The sequence below is a fragment of the Arachis stenosperma genome, chromosome 9 (genome assembly GCF_014773155.1).
Source record: "Arachis stenosperma cultivar V10309 chromosome 9, arast.V10309.gnm1.PFL2, whole genome shotgun sequence".
Classification (NCBI taxonomy): Eukaryota; Viridiplantae; Streptophyta; class Magnoliopsida; order Fabales; family Fabaceae; genus Arachis; species Arachis stenosperma.
In genome coordinates, this window is record NC_080385.1 from 16,217,438 (window position 1) to 16,236,828 (window position 19,391).

A 19,391-nucleotide genomic window follows, 5' to 3' on the forward strand; every position below is an offset into this window, starting at 1 on the left:
GCATAATGCCGTGGCTAAATAAGAGTAATTAAATAAAAAAGTATAATTCTACTACACTTCATCCGTAGTTAATTTGTGCAGGCCGGGTTTTTCAGCCACATTTTTTTTGTGGCTAATGTTGGATTATTTAATCACACTATTTTTGTGGCTAACTCACTATATTTTTCACATACAATTCAGGACTAATTTGTGCTAATTTGCTCTAATTGAATAATTTTATTAAATTAAAATTATATTTATATATATTACATTAATAACAAAAATCAAACTTTTTAAATATATATATCTAACATTTTTCCATAAAAAAATATAATAAGAATTCAGTATAATTATAATAATAATAATAATAATAATAATAATAATAATAATAATAATAATATAGTCTAAACTTATATAATAGAAATAAAAAAATTTAACATAAATAAAATAAATTCTAATCCCTTCTAGATTAAATATATTTAAAATTTCAACTATTACTTATTAAATATATCAATTAAATGTCTAACATATTACTGGATAAACTAGGCACTTTATCACTGTATTTTGATAACAAAAATTTGTACATAGCTGTCATATCTATAGCTTTTTCTTTAAAGTTTCATCCAGTTTCTCTAAATTTATCACACATCACACATTTTCAACACCAAAAACCTTTCCAATTTACAGCGTTGCTCTACGAGCCATTACACCCATTTATCGTATCAATAAATTTACGTCATTATCTCGATTTTGTCCATGCCCATCAAGTTCCATAATGTCTTTTTCATCCATTTTCAAATGCCAAACTTGAATTGTCGTCCTTTTGCCAGTTGTAATTTCTCCCATAGAAGTGTCTGCAATGAATATAAAATTGAATAAAAAAATAAACTAAATATTAGAATTAAAAAAATCACGTAAAAAAATTGAAATTTCATATACCTTTTGACATTCATAACTAAAGGGTCATTATAATCTTTTCTGGTAGGTACAGTTGGTTGAGACTTATTTCACCCAAATCTTCTGCAAATTCTTCATTGTTGTTGATATTCTGTGTTATCATAATTCTGCTAAAATGGTCTCTTCTGAATTATTATGTTTTTGCTTCACGAAAAAATCTACTAAAAAAACTAACAAATAACAAAGAAAAAATCGGTATTTTGAGTTTGGAGGATATCCTGTCATATGATAGGGTTCATATAGTATGGTTAAAGAGAGTGCTTTTAAGGTGCTGCAGAAAAGTAGGAGTTAAAAGACAACGTGAATGATGGGAAGTTATATTAAAATTTGTCCGTGATTATTTTAACTTTCCGCCAAAAACTACTTCAGAAGTTAAGCGCATATTAAAATTTTAAATTTAAAAAATTCAACTTGACTTGTTTAAATTGTCTTTTAACTTTCTTTAATCTTAAGAATATTTCTTTCATCCTACTGTTTATTATCTACTAAATATACCTTAAATTATTTTATTTTTAATACAATAGTTATTTATTTATTTTTTAATGATCAAATATAATAAAAAATTTAAATTTAAATTTTGATTTTGTAATATTTTTATCTTTAATTTTTATTACAATAACAATAAATAACCAAAAAACTACTTTAATAAATATATGACCATCACAATCTCTCATTTCTTGCAGTTGATGATTTAAACAATATACTATTATTTAATTATTTACCTATTATACATGAAACAATATAACAAGAGTTATACATTAAGTAAATTTTGTAAATAATTTTTACCTGAAAATTTTAATGTTTAATAAATTTTAATTACTAAATTAGTTACTAAAATTTTATTACATTAGACAAATTAATTATCAGATAAAATTGTTATAAGAAATTTTATAAATTAATTTCTTTGTTACTTAATAAAATTTCAAACTTTTATACAAGTGACTCATAAATTAATTAGTATTAATTTTTTTATAACTGAAAATAATTGTAAAATAATTAATTAATGGAATATACCAATTAAATAATAGTAAAAATAAAAAATTTAATTCATAATTTCACAAAATAATTTTTAAAAAGATAATTATACATATAATAAGAGTACAGTACTCACAAAAATTTATAGTATGTACTAAACCATATAAATAAAGACTAATTTTTTTAACTTATTCTCATTTTTTTAAATTCAAAAAATGATAAATAATTTATTTTTAATAAAAACTAAAAAAATTTTTATACTTACAAATTATTGAACTTTTTATTATCTATTCAAATTATATTATTTTAGTTAAATAAATTTTATCTTTATAATTAACTTAAATATTAGAATATTATCTTTATTTTTATAATTTTTTATTTTATCTAAATTCATTTTTTTATATTTTTAGATTTAATTTCATAAATATGTGTTAATGTTAGAATATTAAAAAAATGATACTATACATTAATAAATTTATTTAAAAAATTAATTTATTCAAGACATAATAGCCATGGTACGTTAATGTAAGCAAGAAATACAGCTACGAAAAATATGGTTTGTAGCAAAAGATTAAATTTTAGCTACTGTCGTAATGTTTCGTGATAAGTAGAAGACACGCTCATTTATTTTTATTACGATTTAATGTTCGTAGTTAAAATTTGGTGGCTAAACACCATTTTTGTGGTAGTGTGAGTTGAATATTTATACCATTTAATTTGACATTTTAGATGTAATTAGAACATAGTCTTGAGTGGAATATCATAAATTACCATTTTATATTTTTGTGTCAAAGATTTGATTAGGATAAAGTGGTTATCCAATTTAATAACTTTGTTATATCATATGTTTTTAGTAAAATATTTAGTATTCATTTGTGTCAATTATATAAATTTTGCTCTTCCGATCGCATGTTTCATTTTCTATCAGTACCTTGTATCTCTCCTTGGCCTCCGCTCCCATCTCCCCTCTTTGTTCTTACCGCATCTTCTCTTGTTGTTGCACCATTTATCTGTTATCATCGCTCCTTATCTCAATCTTCACTTGCATTTTCTGTCTTAACTCTCGTTGTTAATGTTATATTGCACCATGTATCTTTTCTTAACCACAACTCATATTTTAAATTTTAAATTTTAAAATTTAAGTATTAAATTTTAAACTCTTTGAAAAAATAAAAATTAACAAAATATTATAATAAAAGATTAACTAATATTTTTTGAGTAAAAAATGATTCTCTATTTTAATGGATAAATTACTTGGAGTCTTGAATGACTATGAAAAAGAGTGCTTAAATATAAACAATTGATGGATGTTATTGGCTTAATAGAGGAACAGTGACAAAGCCTTTCATTTTGTTTCTTTTGGATGATAAAAGATTTAGGCAGGTTTAATATTAGTCAATCAATTCAATATAAATATATACACACACGCAAAGACGCGCACACACATATATATAATTATATATATAGCGCGCGCGCACACATATATATATATATATATATATATATATATATATATATATATATATTTATTTATTTTAATATTTATAATTTTTTAAAAAATATTTAAAATATTTAATTTTGTTTAAATTTATTTTGAATATTTTTTATTTGTGTTAAAATTATTTTTAAATATTAATTTTATTTAAAACATTAAAAACAAAATTAATAGCATTTAAAAATAATTTTGACACAAATAAAATATATCAAAAATAAAATTAAATAAATTTAAAACATTAAAAATAAAACTGAATCAAATTAAATATTTAAAAAAAAACATAAGCATTAGAAATAAAAAATATATTACATTATTATATATATATATATATATCATCTAGCAAAATTTTCATAGCTTACAACAAGATTGACCCACATTTTTATAAGATACCTTTTAAATTTTTATGCTTGCATTGTGACCGTCTTTAAAGAGCATTTTATTTGATTTTATAATTACATCGCTTAAACCAATCACACATTAGTGGCACCATGATCGCTCATCAGACCCACTTAATTATAATGTCAATCATTATAATTTATTTTTGACTTTTTGCATTCTTTTGCATGCTTACACCCTTTGCCCAATTTTAAAGGAGTGGCACTTTCTTAGAAACTAATTATGCCCACAACGTAGATATGGCCTATGTTTTATTCACCAATCACCATCATCCAAGTCAAAACGTTTTCTACATGAAGGTGCGTGTGACAGCACCTCCAAAACTATTATTTGAGCTTTTTACACAAATCTGGTTACACGATCTTAAAATACATTTAATAATATTTAGAAATACTTATAATTATTTATTTTTAAATTTTGTTACAAATAATACTAATAGTTTAATACGCTTAAATTTTAAACTCTAAATTATGAATTTTAAATTCTAAATCAAAATTATTAATATAAAATATAATAAATAAAAAATTAATATTTATTTAATTAAAAAATACAGCATTTGTTTAGTTAATAAAAAATATTTAATGATGAGTGATCTTGCCTGGTAAATAGGTCGGCTCTAACTCCTTGAAATTAGCCGAGCTATGTGCTACCAGGTTGAACGTCTGTCCTTCAAGGTCCGATCTTCCTGTATTCGTTGTAAATATGAAAGTGCGAGCAATACAGAGGAGGCGGAGTGTACCTGCAAAGGCACTCCAATGCTTAAGTCAGTAATGATAGCCAGTTCAGAATAATCCAAAAAGATACTTTACCTTCTCTTTTATAGATATTTACTCGTCCGTTACGTCTTTGATGATTATTCGTCCGTTTCTGATGATCGGTTTCGTAACCGACCCTATCCCTGCCGTTTGAGGCGTTGGTTATAATAGTATTGATTTTGCCGAGTTATAGCTCATAAGGGCCGAATAATAACAGCAAATGACGAGTTATGATTCGTATTAATGGTGACCATATCACAGCCCCCAAGCTTAGCCTGAGGAGGATTTTAATGAAGCAGGTTGAGCTTTATTTTTTATTTTTTGATGAGTTATAACTCGGTTTGCGTGTGTTAGTGGATGCCCCCAGATCAACTTACTTCATTAAAAGATGGTTCAGTGTTTTAAATTTTTGGGTACGCGGGGAGTCGTGTCCGTTATTCTCTGATGAAAGAGAAAGAATGATGGTTGCATTTAAGTTTGTTGATTCCCAATGTTAGGTTTACTGCTTGATGTGGCTTTTAGAGTGGGGGTTATTTTCTGTCCCTTTAGTTGCTTGGATTCCTTCAGATTTTTCGTGGGGTTTTGTTGGCTGTTTGATATATGCTTGCTTCTTTGAAGAATGAGCAAGAGAGGTATGAGTCTCTTTTTCTGTTTCTGATCCATTTCTGTGCTTTCTTCTTTCTTTCTTCTTCTTCCTTCTGTTGTTCTGATACTGTCGTTCGAACTAATGGGTTTTGAAAAAGAGAAAAAGGATAAGGTGGATTGGTCTTATGATTGGGTAGGTGAAGATGTTAAATCACGGGTGTCACTCTTCTCTGATGAAGCGGCGGTGAGGGAGGTTGATGTGAATAGAATAGTGAGGGCGGGTTCCGGGGTGAAGGTGGAATTGTTACCATGTAGCGTGGATGATAGGATTTATCACCGAGAGTTGGGGTTTGGCTTCTTTTACATGCATAGTTGTGTGCTTGAAGAGTTACGGGTTAGGCTTCCGTTTACAGAGTTTGAGTGTCAGATTCTTAAGCAGCTCAATTGTGCTCCCTCACAGCTTCATCCCAATGGGTGGGCTTTCCTGAGATCCTTTGAAGTTTTGATGGAATTTCTAGAGGAAGTGCCGTCTGTTGCTTTATTCTTTTCTTTATTTCAAGCTAAAGGAGTGTGGAAGGGGGGGTGGGTGAACTTCAATAGTACTCCGGGCTTTGGAATTTTCAAACTTTACAAGTCTTCTTTTAAAGACTTCAAAGAGATGTATTTTAAGGTCAGGAGTTCGGAGGAGCAATTCCCGTTTTATATTGATGAAAATCTTGCTGAGAAGTTTCCTCTCTTTTGGTGCTCGGAGCCGCAAAATATACTCGGCCCAGAGGTGATATCGCCGAGGAATGAGTGTCTGATAGAGTATTTGGTGGAGAATGTTGATCGGAAAAATTTGATATCAATGTATGAGTTGCTGAAGTGGGAGGATGATAAAGGCGCTGTTGTAGAGTATTTAGGTGAGTTTTTAGGGTTTACATTAATGTCCATCTTTTTTTCTGAGAAGTTTAACACAAATTGTTTTTTGTAGGTGGAAAGTATCCAGGCGTTTCTGCTGCATCGCTAAGGATGCGGTTCAAGAGTAAGAATCTGGAGAAGGAGGTATCTTCGTCAAATGTTGAGAAGGTTGTTGGGACGGGCGAAGTTTCGCAGCCTCGTCAAGGGCGGAGGAAGGTGATTGTGAAGAAGAGAAAAAAGTCTGACCTTGTGGAGCTATCAGATGATTCTGATGAAAAAGAGTTAGCTGTCCCTCTGGAAGAGATACATGCCTTTATGGGGAATCAAAAAAGGCTTCACGAAATTTTTGAAGAGAGTGAGGCTTTTTCAGTGTGGAGAAAGGAGTATCCTTTCATGGCTGTTGTGGACGAGTATTGCCAATCGTCGGCTGATGTAACTCTTGCAAAGGAGGTCGGGGATATGGCTATTGGTCAATATATGCAGGTAATAAGTTATTGATTTTTCCTTATTTTTCCTTTGGTAGTCTTATGAGTTTATTTTGTTCTATAGGTTGTTGGGTTGCGGCTTGCAAGTCTTGGGCGAAGTCAGGAGCTGAAATATAAGGGAGTTGCTGCGGAAAAGGGGGAGGTGTCTGTTTTGAAGGAGGAGTTGGTTAAATATAAGAAACTTGCTGCTGAGCTTCAAGGTCGTTTGACTGAGACCGAGAAGTTGCTGAAAGAGGCTAAGGAAAATTATTCTAAGGATGTTGAGGACTTGAAGAAAAAGGAAAGCGATCTGGTGAACGTGCAAAGTCGTCTGATTGAGGTGACTGCTCAGTTTAAGGATATGGATAAGAAGAAGGGGGATGAAATTTTGGATTCATTTGTTGAAGGTTTCGAAAGGGCAAGGTTGCAGGTTAAGTTTTTGGTTCCAGATGCCGATCTCTCTGGCATGGATCTTGGGAAGATTGTTTGAGATGGTCAGCTTATTGAAGATGATGGGGATGCAGAAGACGAGGCTGATAATGTTTAGGGTGTTAGGAAAAAAGTTCTTTTGAACTTGTTTTACATATGTTTAGTTTGAATATTTATTGTATGTTGATAACAGTATGGCTCTTGTTTTTTGAACTTGTGTTGAAGTGACTTGTTTGAATGTTTGTTTTGTTGCTTTTTATAAAAGCTGTTTTGTGATTGTTCGGATGTTTTTCCGAGTTTATTGGTTTTGTATGTTATTTGATTTGTAGCTTAGACGAGTAGTGGCATTTGTCCGAGCTGTATTGATAGATTGATAAGATCGATTTGATAGAGTAGCAAAGATAAGACATTGTTCGTCTCATTTATATTCGGAGTTGTTTTGAACCTTTTACATACAAAGGTGCAGGTAGGCTGGCCTCGTTAAAACCTCTCCAAGCAAAATCCTTTGGGATAAAATCTTGGTAGTAGGAAAAAGAGTACCAGCCTGTCCCTGTCTTTTAACTATAAAAGTTCTTTAAGGAAGACACGTTCCATGTATTAGGCAAGAGTTTACCATCTAGTGATTCTAGCTTGTATGCTCCTTGTCCGAGTGCTTCGGATACTTGGTATGGGCCGTCCCAATTAGCGGCTAGCTTTCCATGTGTTGGTGGCTTCCGAGCAGTTTCTGTTTTGCGGAGGACTAAGTCTTCTTTAGCGAATGATCTGTTTCTGACTGACTTGTTGTATTGTCGAGCTATGGCTTGTTGCGCTGCGCGTTGCCTCAAGGCGGCGATGTCTCTAACTTCTTCGATGATGTCGAGCTCGGATCTCCGAGCTTCGTCTTGATTATCGATATATGTTCGGATGGATTGCTGGGAGATTTCCAGAGGGATCATGGCTTCCGATCCATATACCAGTCTGAATGGCGTTTCCTTTGTTGATGTTTGTGGGGTGGTGTTGTATCCCCAGAGTACCTCGGGAATTAATTCGGCCCACAGTCCTTTGGCGTCATCTAGCTTTTTCTTTAGTGCATGCAGGATGACCTTGTTTGCGGCCTCAGCTAGTCCGTTTTCTTGAGGATGCTCAACAGAGGCAAAGTGTTGTTTTATTTTGAGATTCTGCAAAAAAGAATGAAATTTCTGATCGGCGAACTGGCGGCCGTTGTCAGTTGTGATATGTTGAGGTATGCCGAAACGGCAAATAATGTTTTTCCATATGAATGAAATTATTTGTTGTGATGTTATTTTGGCTAAGGGTTGGGCTTCAACCCATTTGGAGAAATAGTCAATTCCGACAATAAGAAACTTTACCTGGCCTGGTGCCGTAGGGAACGGTCCGAGTATATCCAAACCCCACTGGTTAAATGGCCAGCTGATATCTGAATGATGCATTTGCTCGGCAGGGATGTGTATCAGTGGTGCGTGTCTTTGGCATTTGTTGCAAGATCTTATTTTCTGTTGGCTGTCTTGTTTCAAAGTTGGCCAGAAAAATCCGGCTCGGAGGATTTTTGCTGCTAGGCTTCGAGCCCCTGTATGCATGCCACAGATTCCTTCATGTGCTTCTGCTAATGCTATGTCTGCCTCTGACTTGTTGAGGCATTTGAGTAGAGGGCGAGTATATCCTCGTCGATACAACGTTCCATTGAGTATTGTGAAGGAAGATGCTTGCCGTCGGAACTTTTTATCGCTCTCGACCCCTTCTGGTATATTACCTGTTTGTAAATAGTATATAAAGTCGTTCCTCCAATCTGTTTCCTGTGAAACACTTAACACGGTTGTTAGAGTAACAGTGGGTGATGTTATTGTGAACTGTTGTAGTGTGGATAGATCGGATTGTGTACTACCGAGCTTAGATAAGATATCCGCTCTTTGATTTTGTTCGCGTGGTATATGCTCTATTTCAAATTTGAAAAATTTTTTTGTTAACTTTTTTACTAATAACAAGTATTTAGAGAGTAGGGGATCTTTTACCTGAAAAAGGTCATTTACCTGCTGTACGACTAACAATGAATCACAGTATACCTTGATCGTCGAGATCTGAAGATCTAAACAGAGTCGTAGCCCGGCGAGTAGTGCTTCATACTCAGATTGGTTGTTGCTCGCTTTGAAAGCGAGGTGTATTGAGTGTTCCAATATGAATCCATCGTCGGCTTCCAGACGAATTCCAGCCCCACAGCCTTCGTTATTTGAAGAGCCGTCCACATACAAGATCCACTGTTTTGCATGGTCCTCCTCTGATGGTATTGTAAGTTCGGCGATGAAATCCGCGAGGAATTGTGACTTGATCGGTCCTCGAGATTGGTATCTGATGTCGAATTCAGATAGTTCGACTGCCCATTTTATGAGTCGACCTGTAATTTCAGGTTTGTGTAACACTTGTCTTAGTGGGTGATCGGTTCTGACGTGGATAACGTGGCTCTGGAAGTAAGGTCGGAGACGTCGTGCCGAGAATATCAGTGCAAGTGCGAGCTTCTCAATCCTTGGATAGTTGAGTTCGGCGTGCTGGAGGGTCTTACTGACGAAGTATACTGGATGCTGAACTTTGTTTCTCTCTGTAACAAGGGCCGAGCTTATCGCCCAATCAGTAACTGACAGATATAGAAATAAATCCTCCCCTTGTAGGGGTTTCTGTAAAATCGGCGGTTGTGAGAGGGTTGTTTTTAATTTTGAAAATGCCTTTTCACAATCGTCGTTCCATTCGAATTTATTTTTCTTTTTAATTGTTTGGAAAAAAGGAATAGAAGTTGAGGCGAGGCAAGGAACAAATCTGGAAAGGGCAACGAGTCGTCCTGTGAGGCGCTGAACTTCTTTTACTGTTTTAGGGCTGGCCATGTCCAGCACTGCTCGGCATTTGTCTGAATTTGCCTCTATTCCCCTGCATGTGAGTAAAAAACCCAAAAACTTGCCCCCTTGAACTGTGAATGCACATTTCTCGGGATTGAGGCGCATGTTGTACTGGCGGACTTGGCCGAATATTTTGGTAAGGTCGCTGATGTGGTTATCTCCGACTTTTGTTTTGGCGACCATATCATCGACATAAACTTCGATATTCCTGCCGATTTGTTTGGCGAACACCTTGTCCATAAGGCGTTGGTAAGTTGCACCTGCGTTCTTTAATCCAAATGGCATAACTTTATAACAATAGTTACCGAAATCGGTGATAAAAGCTGTTTTATTTTGATAAGAGGGATGCATCATTATTTGGTTATACCCTGAATATGCATCCATAAAACTTAGAGTAGCGTAGCCTGATGCATTGTCTACTAAAGAGTCTATGGATGGCAGAGGATAAGAGTCTTTTGGGCATGCTTTGTTTAAATCAGTGAATTCGACGCACATGCGCCACTTACCATTTTGTTTTCTTACCATTACCACATGGCTAACCAGGTGGTGAATCTGATCTCTTTGATAAATTCGGGGTTGATGAGCTTTTGTGTTTCTTCCAGTGACGCTCTCTTTTTTTCTTCGCCGAGTTTGCGTTTCTTCTGTTGTACTGGTCGGATTGTCGAGTTTATTGCTAGTCTATGACTGATGATCTGTGGGTCGATTCCGGGCATGTCTGATGGTGTCCATGCGAAAAGGTCGGCATGTTGTTGTAGGAAGGTTGTTATAGCCTGCAACTCAGATGCATTGAGTGAGGTACCTACATATGTGAATTTATTAGAGTCATTGTTGAAATACACTTTTTGTAGGTCATCAGAGGGTTTTGGGCGATCGAGGAAATCAGCTCTTGGGTCAAGTTCGGCTAGCGTGTCCTCCTTTTGGTTTAGGCCGACGTTGTTGACCTGTTGCGTTGAGCGATTTTGGAATTTCATGCTGATGTTGTAACATTGTCTTGCCTCTTTATGGTCTCCATGGATTGTGACAACCTGGTGGTCCTGCAGTGGGAACTTTACAGAGATGAACTGTAGATACAATGGCGCCGAACTTATTTAAAAAAGGTCGGCCAAGGATAAGGTTATATGGACTGAAACAGTCAACTACTAAATATTGAATATCATTAGTTTTTGAAAGAGGTTGCTCACCCAGTGTGGTTTGTAACCACACTGACCCGAGGACTGGAACCCGTTCTCCTGAGAAGCCGACCAAGTCTCCTCCTGTGGATTGTAGCGTGTTGTCGCTGAGCTTCATCTTTTGAAACGTGGAGTAAAACAGAACGTCGACACTGCTCCCGAGATCTAAGAGTACTTTCTTTACTAATAGATCTCCTAGCTGAAGGGTGATTACCACAGGGTCGTCCAAATTTTGTATGTTGGAGTTGAAGTCGGCATGTGTGAAAGTGACTTCTGGTTGTGGATTAGAGGTTGTTACATTTTGTTTCGGTCCGTCTGCTGAGTATATTGCTCTAAACGATCTTTTCCTTGCCGAGTTTGAGTATCCTCCACTTGCGTATCCTCCTAAAATGCAATTAATTATACCTCGTGGTCTTTTATATTGGCTTGAAGATGCCTTTTCTTTTCCTCGGTGTTGTTCAGAGAGGTCGGTTGTTGTGGAATTAGGGCCGCGCTTTTGGATGTGACCACCAATGTATTTGTCAAGGTGTCCTTGTCGTGCCAGTCGTTCTAAAAGATCTTTGGCGACCACATAATCATCGGTATTGTGGCCGTGTTTCTGGTGGAAAGTGCAGTACTTTGATTTGTCCACGTTCTTTGCATCTTGGTATGTGCCGGCTTTTCTCGGTGGCTTGATTAGTTTGGAGTTCAAGATTTCCTTGATTATGTCTTCCCTCTTGGTGTTAAACTGCGTATAAGAATCGAATCGAGGTGTTAGTTTAAAACTTTTCTTAAGGGATGAGCTCTTATCTTCTTCACGGAAATGTGACTTGTCGGATTTCCGAGCTTGTCTGAGCTCCTCGATGTCAATTTGCCCTTTTGCTTTCTCTCGAAATTCTGCTAGAGTTTTTGGTTTTGCCACTGCGATCGTCTCCTGGAACTTCCCGGGTCGGAGGCCGTTTTTAATTGCGTGCAGATGGACCTCGGGGTGGAGGTCTGGTATGCTGATTGCGACCTTGGTGAAGCGAGTCATATAGTCCTTTAAGCTTTCGTTTGTCCCTTGCTTGATAGTGTTCAGGTAATCGGAGTCGTGCAAATATATTGCGGATCCGGCGAAATGTTCTTCAAATAACTTCGCCAACTGACGAAAGCGCGAAATGGAACCTGCAGGCAAAGCACACAACCAATCAAGTGCAGGACCGTCTAAATAATTCGGAAAACAACGACATAAGACTGTATCTGATGCACCATTGACGATCATTATTGATCGGAATTTCTTTATGAACTTCTTCGGGTCACCGAGTCCATCATAAGGCGTGAGGGTCAACGGCAGGGTGAACCTCTTTGGTAATTCGAAGTTCATTACTTCTTCTGTAAAAGGGCCTACAGAGTCCTCGGACTCTTCTTTCTCGTCTTCTGGCTGCTGCTCTTCGTGTCGAGCGGTTTCTGAAACATGAGTCGGTTGGGATTGATGCTCCTCGTCTTCCGCCTGACGAGCATCGTTGTGTTCTATCCGATCATGATTTAGTTCGGCAATTTGAGCAGCCATTATTTGGTTCTCGTCAGCCATCCGTTGATTAGCTTGTTGTAGCTCAGCTACCATTCGCATGAGTTCGGACAGTGAAGGAGGCGGTACGTCAGCCATGGATGCAGATGGAAGCGATGGGACCAAAAGAAAAAATATGATTTCCTCGGCCCCACGATGGGCGCCAATTGATCTTGCCTGGTAAATAGGTCGGCTCTAACTCCTTGAAATTAGCCGAGCTATGTGCTACCAGGTTGAACGTCTGTCCTTCAAGGTCCGATCTTCCTGTGTTCGTTGTAAATATGAAAGTGCGAGCAATACAGAGGAGGCGGAGTGTACCTGCAAAGGCACTCCAATGCTTAAGTCAGTAATGATAGCCAGTTCAGAATAATCCAAAAAGATACTTTACCTTCTCTTTTATAGATATTTACTCGTCCGTTACGTCTTTGATGATTATTCGTCCGTTTCTGATGATCGGTTTCGTAACCGACCCTATCCCTGCCGTTTGAGGCGTTGGTTATAATAGTATTGATTTTGCCGAGTTATAGCTCATAAGGGCCGAATAATAACGGCAAATGACGAGTTATGATTCGTATTAATGGTGACCATATCACAGCCCCCAAGCTTAGCCTGAGGAGGATTTTAATGAAGCAGGTTGAGCTTTATTTTTTATTTTTTGATGAGTTATAACTCGGTTTGCGTGTGTTAGTGGATGAGCCCCCAGATCAACTTACTTCATTAAAAGATGGTTCAGTGTTTTAAATTTTTGGGTACGCGGGGAGTCGTGTCCGTTATTCTCTGATGAAAGAGAAAGAATGATGGTTGCATTTAAGTTTGTTGATTCCCAATGTTAGGTTTACTGCTTGATGTGGCTTTTAGAGTGGGGGTTATTTTCTGTCCCTTTAGTTGCTTGGATTCCTTCAGATTTTTCGTGGGGTTTTGTTGGCTGTTTGATATATGCTTGCTTCTTTGAAGAATGAGCAAGAGAGGTATGAGTCTCTTTTTCTGTTTCTGATCCATTTCTGTGCTTTCTTCTTTCTTTCTTCTTCTTCCTTCTGTTGTAAACTTGTAATGACTTCGTAATGATGCAAGCTGTTTTTTTTTTTAAAAAAAACAATCGTGTTTAGCTTTATAATCTTAGTGTTAAAAGCGATAATAATTAATAAATAGGGATATTTTAAATATAATAGGATTTAAGGTGAATGACCTTTATAAATCAAACAAAAATCAATTTTATGTATATTTTTTAAAGAGAAAGTTTAGGAGGTCATCATTTTTGTTAAAATTTGGTTAGCACTTAACCATCAAAAGGAAAATGATTAATCCTACACTATTAAATGTCATCTCACACCATTAAAAATATTAATAATGGCTAATTGATGACTAAACATCGCACTCCTCTTTTTTAAATCAAAAAACGTTATGCTAATGTCTCATTGCAGATTTTAATGTAAATTAAATTCATTGAATTTGAATTAGGCTTCATAGCACTAAATTAAATCTACTTGATTCGAATTACTTGATTTAGAGTTTGGACGTAAATCGAATTAAATGAATTCGAATTAGGCTAAGTACTACTAAATCGAATCAATGAGTTTCGATTTATACAGTCACTACTAAATCGACTCAATGTAACACCCTACCACACTGAACTTTACGGTTAAGTCATAAAATATAAGGGGGTGTGGTATTACGACCACTAAAATAAAATGTGTACATATAATAGTTGAAGGATTACAATATGCTAGGAGTCTTGAAGAATAAAGGAAACAAAAATCGCGAGATAAAAGCGCAACGTTCAAGAAACAAGTTAACCTGCATACTAAGAAAGCTATAGCTGTTAAATATAATGTAACCCAAAACAGAAACAGAGAGTCAAAGATACAAAGTAACAAGCTCCTAACTCAGCCTGCGAAGTCAAAACTGGCCGAAGAATATATACATATATATACATATATACACATCCAAAACCCAAATGTACGTAAACAAAATCATGTCTCTCCATAAACCTCTAAGAGGATCAAAAGGAATGAGTTATGCGGAGAGAAAACTAAGTACATATATATACATCTCTGTACAAAATAACCCAGTAACCACTTCGCTTCAGGAGCCCAGATGCCTAACGAGATGCCTCTCGACCTGCATCTGAAAAACAACAACATAGTATAGAATGAGAACCGAAGGTTTTCAGTATGGTAAAGGTGCCACACACATAATATATAAGGTCCTGCGAATGCCAGAGAAAATCTTAGAACGCGGACACTCAGATTATAGAGTTTAAAGTATTAAACAGAAGTAATAAAATGTGGTTTACTAAAAGAATCTAAACCTAACTTAACTTAATCTTAAATCTAAGTCCCATACTGCTATTCCTCCATACCTCCATCTCCGTTAGTGTTTCACAGAGAAATAAAAATATAAAGGCAAGTACAAGAAGGTTACAAATACCGCAGGTAACAAATATACATTTAGCATGGCAAGTACACTTAGGCACACCCAGTTAATGCACAAACAAGTAATTCAAGTAGTATGCATATGATGCATGCTTGTCCTATGGCTGATGAGGCTCATCTGTCGGTCATCCAGCCAACCCGACAAGTCCGAAAATCTTAGACTGTCCTTCGACGTGCATCCCCAAAAGTCTATGCATAGCTTTTTTCTCAAATAATCAATATTGCTCAATGGGGGTTAACATTCCCGGGAATTTATAAGTGTCCGGTCACCCTTACGTCGTAGGTTCAACAGAGTATCGAGTTTTTAACCTGGTACATGTGGTGGCAAGCCACGGTACTTTACCCAGGGAATCTCGTATCTCAGATCATTTAATCATTCAAGCCAAGCATCATACATTATCATTCATTTGATTTTCAAGCCAAGTATTATACATGATCATCCGTAACATTTCATAGCCAATTCATCACTTTTCAGCTTTACTTTATCTCCAAGTTATCCTCTTTTCCTAACTTCATCTGATTATCAGGTTTAACACTATTATTTATGACTAAAGGAATGAAAATAGAGGTTTAGAAGTTTGAAATAGAGTTTAGAATGCTAAAAACCATTTTTGCTGAAATAGGGTCCACACGTACGCGTGGCTCACGCGGAATGTAAAACTGCAGCTCGCACGCGTGTCCTTTTTTCATGCGTACACGTGGGTGAAAACTAGGGGTGTGCACGACCTGGCCCGGCCCGGCCCTAAACACTTTAGGGACTAATTTGGTGTGATTTCATCGGGTTTAGGACTGGGTATGGGTCTCAAAAATAGACCTGATCATTATTTCGGGTCGGGTCTGGGACATGGCTCAGGTCACCCGAAGTCGGCCCGATGGCCCGGTCATCATACACAATTAATATTTTGTGTTATTAGTGATGGATGATGGCTATTCTTATGTGGAATTTAAGTATTGTAAACCTTAATATTTTGTGTTATTAGTTATTATAAGACTATAAGTTACTGTTTTATGTTTAAAATGCATAAAATTTTAGACTAATGCATAATATTGTATTATTTGTATTGATTTAAATATTTGGTGTTATTGTACAATATTAGTATTGATTATGGTTATACTTTAATTTTAGAGAAGAGTTGGTTCTCGTTATATTTTTCTAAGTGAATTTTACGATGTCAAATAATAGTTGGAGCCTTGGAAATTTGGATATTTTCATATGCTAACTTATAAGAAGGTATCAAGGTAATGTAATGTTAACGACCCGATTTTCACCCGGTTTTTACCCGGTATAATCGTGGCCCGAAAGTGTATAGGTTTCATCGGGTCTAGGGTCGGGTTCAGGTATAATAAATAAACCCGTTATATATTTCGGGTCGGGTCTGGGTCACATCAAACCCGGTTTCACCCGACCCATGCACACCCTTAGTGAAAACTTCATGTCACGCATACGCGTGGACATGCTTGTTAGCCCCTTACGCATACGTATGGGACTAGTCGCGTACGCATCACCAAAACCCATGCTACACGTACGCGTGGACATACATTCTCTTAAAAAAATAGATCAGTAGCAGAGTTGCAGAATCATAACAAGTATACTGCATAGTCACAATAAATTACATATTCCACATCAAAATTTTCAACAGGCATAACTCAATCGTTTTAAATTGTTTTTCTTTCGTTCTTCGAACGGTATTAAGTTTACGGACCCAATTTTCATTTAAAACCAATTGAAATTAATTTGGGGTTTCAGAAGCCAAGTTATAGCCCAGCAAAGTTCAGTCTAAAACCAAAGTGCAACAAAACCTCATAAACCTCATTTTCAATTCAAAAGTCTCATTTTAGACACTTTCAAACCCACCAAATCAACACTACATACCCTTCTTCATCACCATAGCAATCATCACCATAATCATAGTCCAAATGATCAACAAATTCAGTAAATCACCACTAAATCATCAAGCATTATCAACTATAAACTTACATTCTCAAATCCATAATCATCAAGCTATTCAATTCACACAAACACCAAACCAAATCAACTAATTGACAAGATACTAAGCAATAATTATATACACATTCATTCCAACCTATCCTGTGGTCATCTAGCCTAAATTTTCACAGAACCTTACATATTAAATGCAAGAAAACTAAACCATACCTTGCCCGATTTTCCACGTAGCGACCAAAGCAACTTAATTTAAACTAAGACAGCCCTTTTAAGCTCAATAAATTCTAAGCTCAGCTTCCTCCAAGTTCCAATATTCACAATTTTAAGCTCCAATTATTTATTCACAACCTAATACACATTTATAACACATATATACCCAATTTAATACTCAAAGTTCAAATTCAATGAAATTAAAATAGAATTATAGTATCCTCACCTTACCCATGCTTCACACAAGCAAGAGTGAACATTTTTCTCAAACTAATTGGATCCTAAAATATCAGAGAACAAAGAAATTCAATATCTCCACTAAATTCTCCAAAAATTGGGGGTGAAGAGGCTGAGATGAAATAGCAAGTTACCTATGAAATTATTCTAGTAGAAACTTAGAGCTCAACGCGATGAACGCGTGGCCGCAAACGATGCAGCGATCGGAGCTCAGACGGAGGAGTTACGGCAAACCGAATTTACCGTAAGAGTTCGGCGTTTCCTTTTCTCCCTAAAGCCTTCAGCGTCGTTCAGATGAAATAAGGAGGAGAATGGCATTGAGCTCTTTTAAAAGGCTGGCCCGGTTGGGCCCACGGACCGGTTTGGGTTTGATTCAACCGGTTCAGTCTGTTTGGTCCAATCTTAGACCGTTTTCTTTGAAATTAGTGTCAAAATTCTTGTTTCAATGAGCTCTATCCTAATTTGATATAATATTCGTATCTCTAAGCTTCTTTATTAAAAACTAATTTATTGACTAATTATTTACTAATCTAACGGAGTTTACACTCAACAAGTTTCGATTTAGCTCTCTTAGTAAATCGAATGGACTGAATTCGATTTACAATGGACTGGAATTGATTCAAATTTTGCCCATAGTAAATCAAAACAAGCGGTTTCGATTTATCACCATACTAAATAAAATGAAATGGCTTCGATTTAGTACCATTGAGAGTCTCTAGTAAATCGATGCTCATGGAATTGATTTACTAACATTAGACCTATATATAGAATTCGAATTCAACTGATTCGAATTACAATTCAGAATTCCTAACGCCAATAATCCCCACCACAAACTACCCTCCTCGAAAACTTTTGTAAAAAACTCTAACAAAATTCAAATCTGAACACATGGAGGATGATCCAAATCGTATCTATCTATTAGATGGAGTCATGCATATTACTGGTGCCTTCCATGAAGAGGTTAGTGGTGCGTATTTTATAAGCCACAGACTAACCGGCAAGTGTACCGGATCGCACCAAGTAATAACTCAGGTGAGTGAGGGTCGATCCCACGAGGATTGCTGGATCAAGCAACAATGGTTAAATGATTTACTTAGGTAGGCAAGCAGAAAAGGGTTTTGAGATATTCAAAAGGTTTAAGTTGAAAAATATCAGAAGGCAGGCACGCAAGTAAATAAGTTGAAAATAAAATATTGGAAAAACAGTTAATACTTCAGAGTTATCTATTTTTCCGAATTAACTTTTCTTACTAACTATTTTAATCATGTAGGATTTAATTTATGGCAAACTATATGTGACTAGACCCTAATTCCTTAGACCTTTCTAGTCTCCTCTAAAATTTATCGACTACCAATGCCTTGGTCAATTAATTCCAATTAGAGGGTGAAGTTCAAATTCCATTTTATATGCCACAAAAATTCTAATTACCCAAAAATAAGAGGATTATATGTCACGTATCCTGTTAAATCCAGATAATTAAAATTTAAGAGAATATGTTTTCAAGTTGTTGTTCAAGTAAAGAGCTTTTCCAAGTTTTACAAGAACTCAAATAGAAAGAGGGTCATACTTCCGTTCCACCCAAATTCATAAGATAAAGAGCGAAAATAATTCTTAAATTATAAATCCACACATGAATTAAAATAGAAAAAGTAATAAAATCAATCCATACAAATAGACAGAGCTCCTAACCTTAACAATGGAGGATTAGTTGCTCATGGTTCAGAGAAGCTGGTAAAATGTACAGAGTTCCAATCTGATGGCTTGAAAAGTTAACTAATGGAATCCCTTTTTATAACTAATCCTAATTAATTTAAAATCTAATTGTCTAAAATTAAAAATAATATATTTTCCTATTTTAAAATCAAATTTGAATTTAAATCAGAATTAACTAACTATACCGCGTCTTGTAACGTGGGGACCACTTGACTTCACTGGATCCGCGCCTAACTTGGGTGCTAAAACGGGGCCCAGAAATTACCCTCCAGCATTTTTTGCATTTTCTGCTTGTGGCGCATGTCACGCGTACGCGTCGATGGTCCTTTTCGCGAGTTACGCG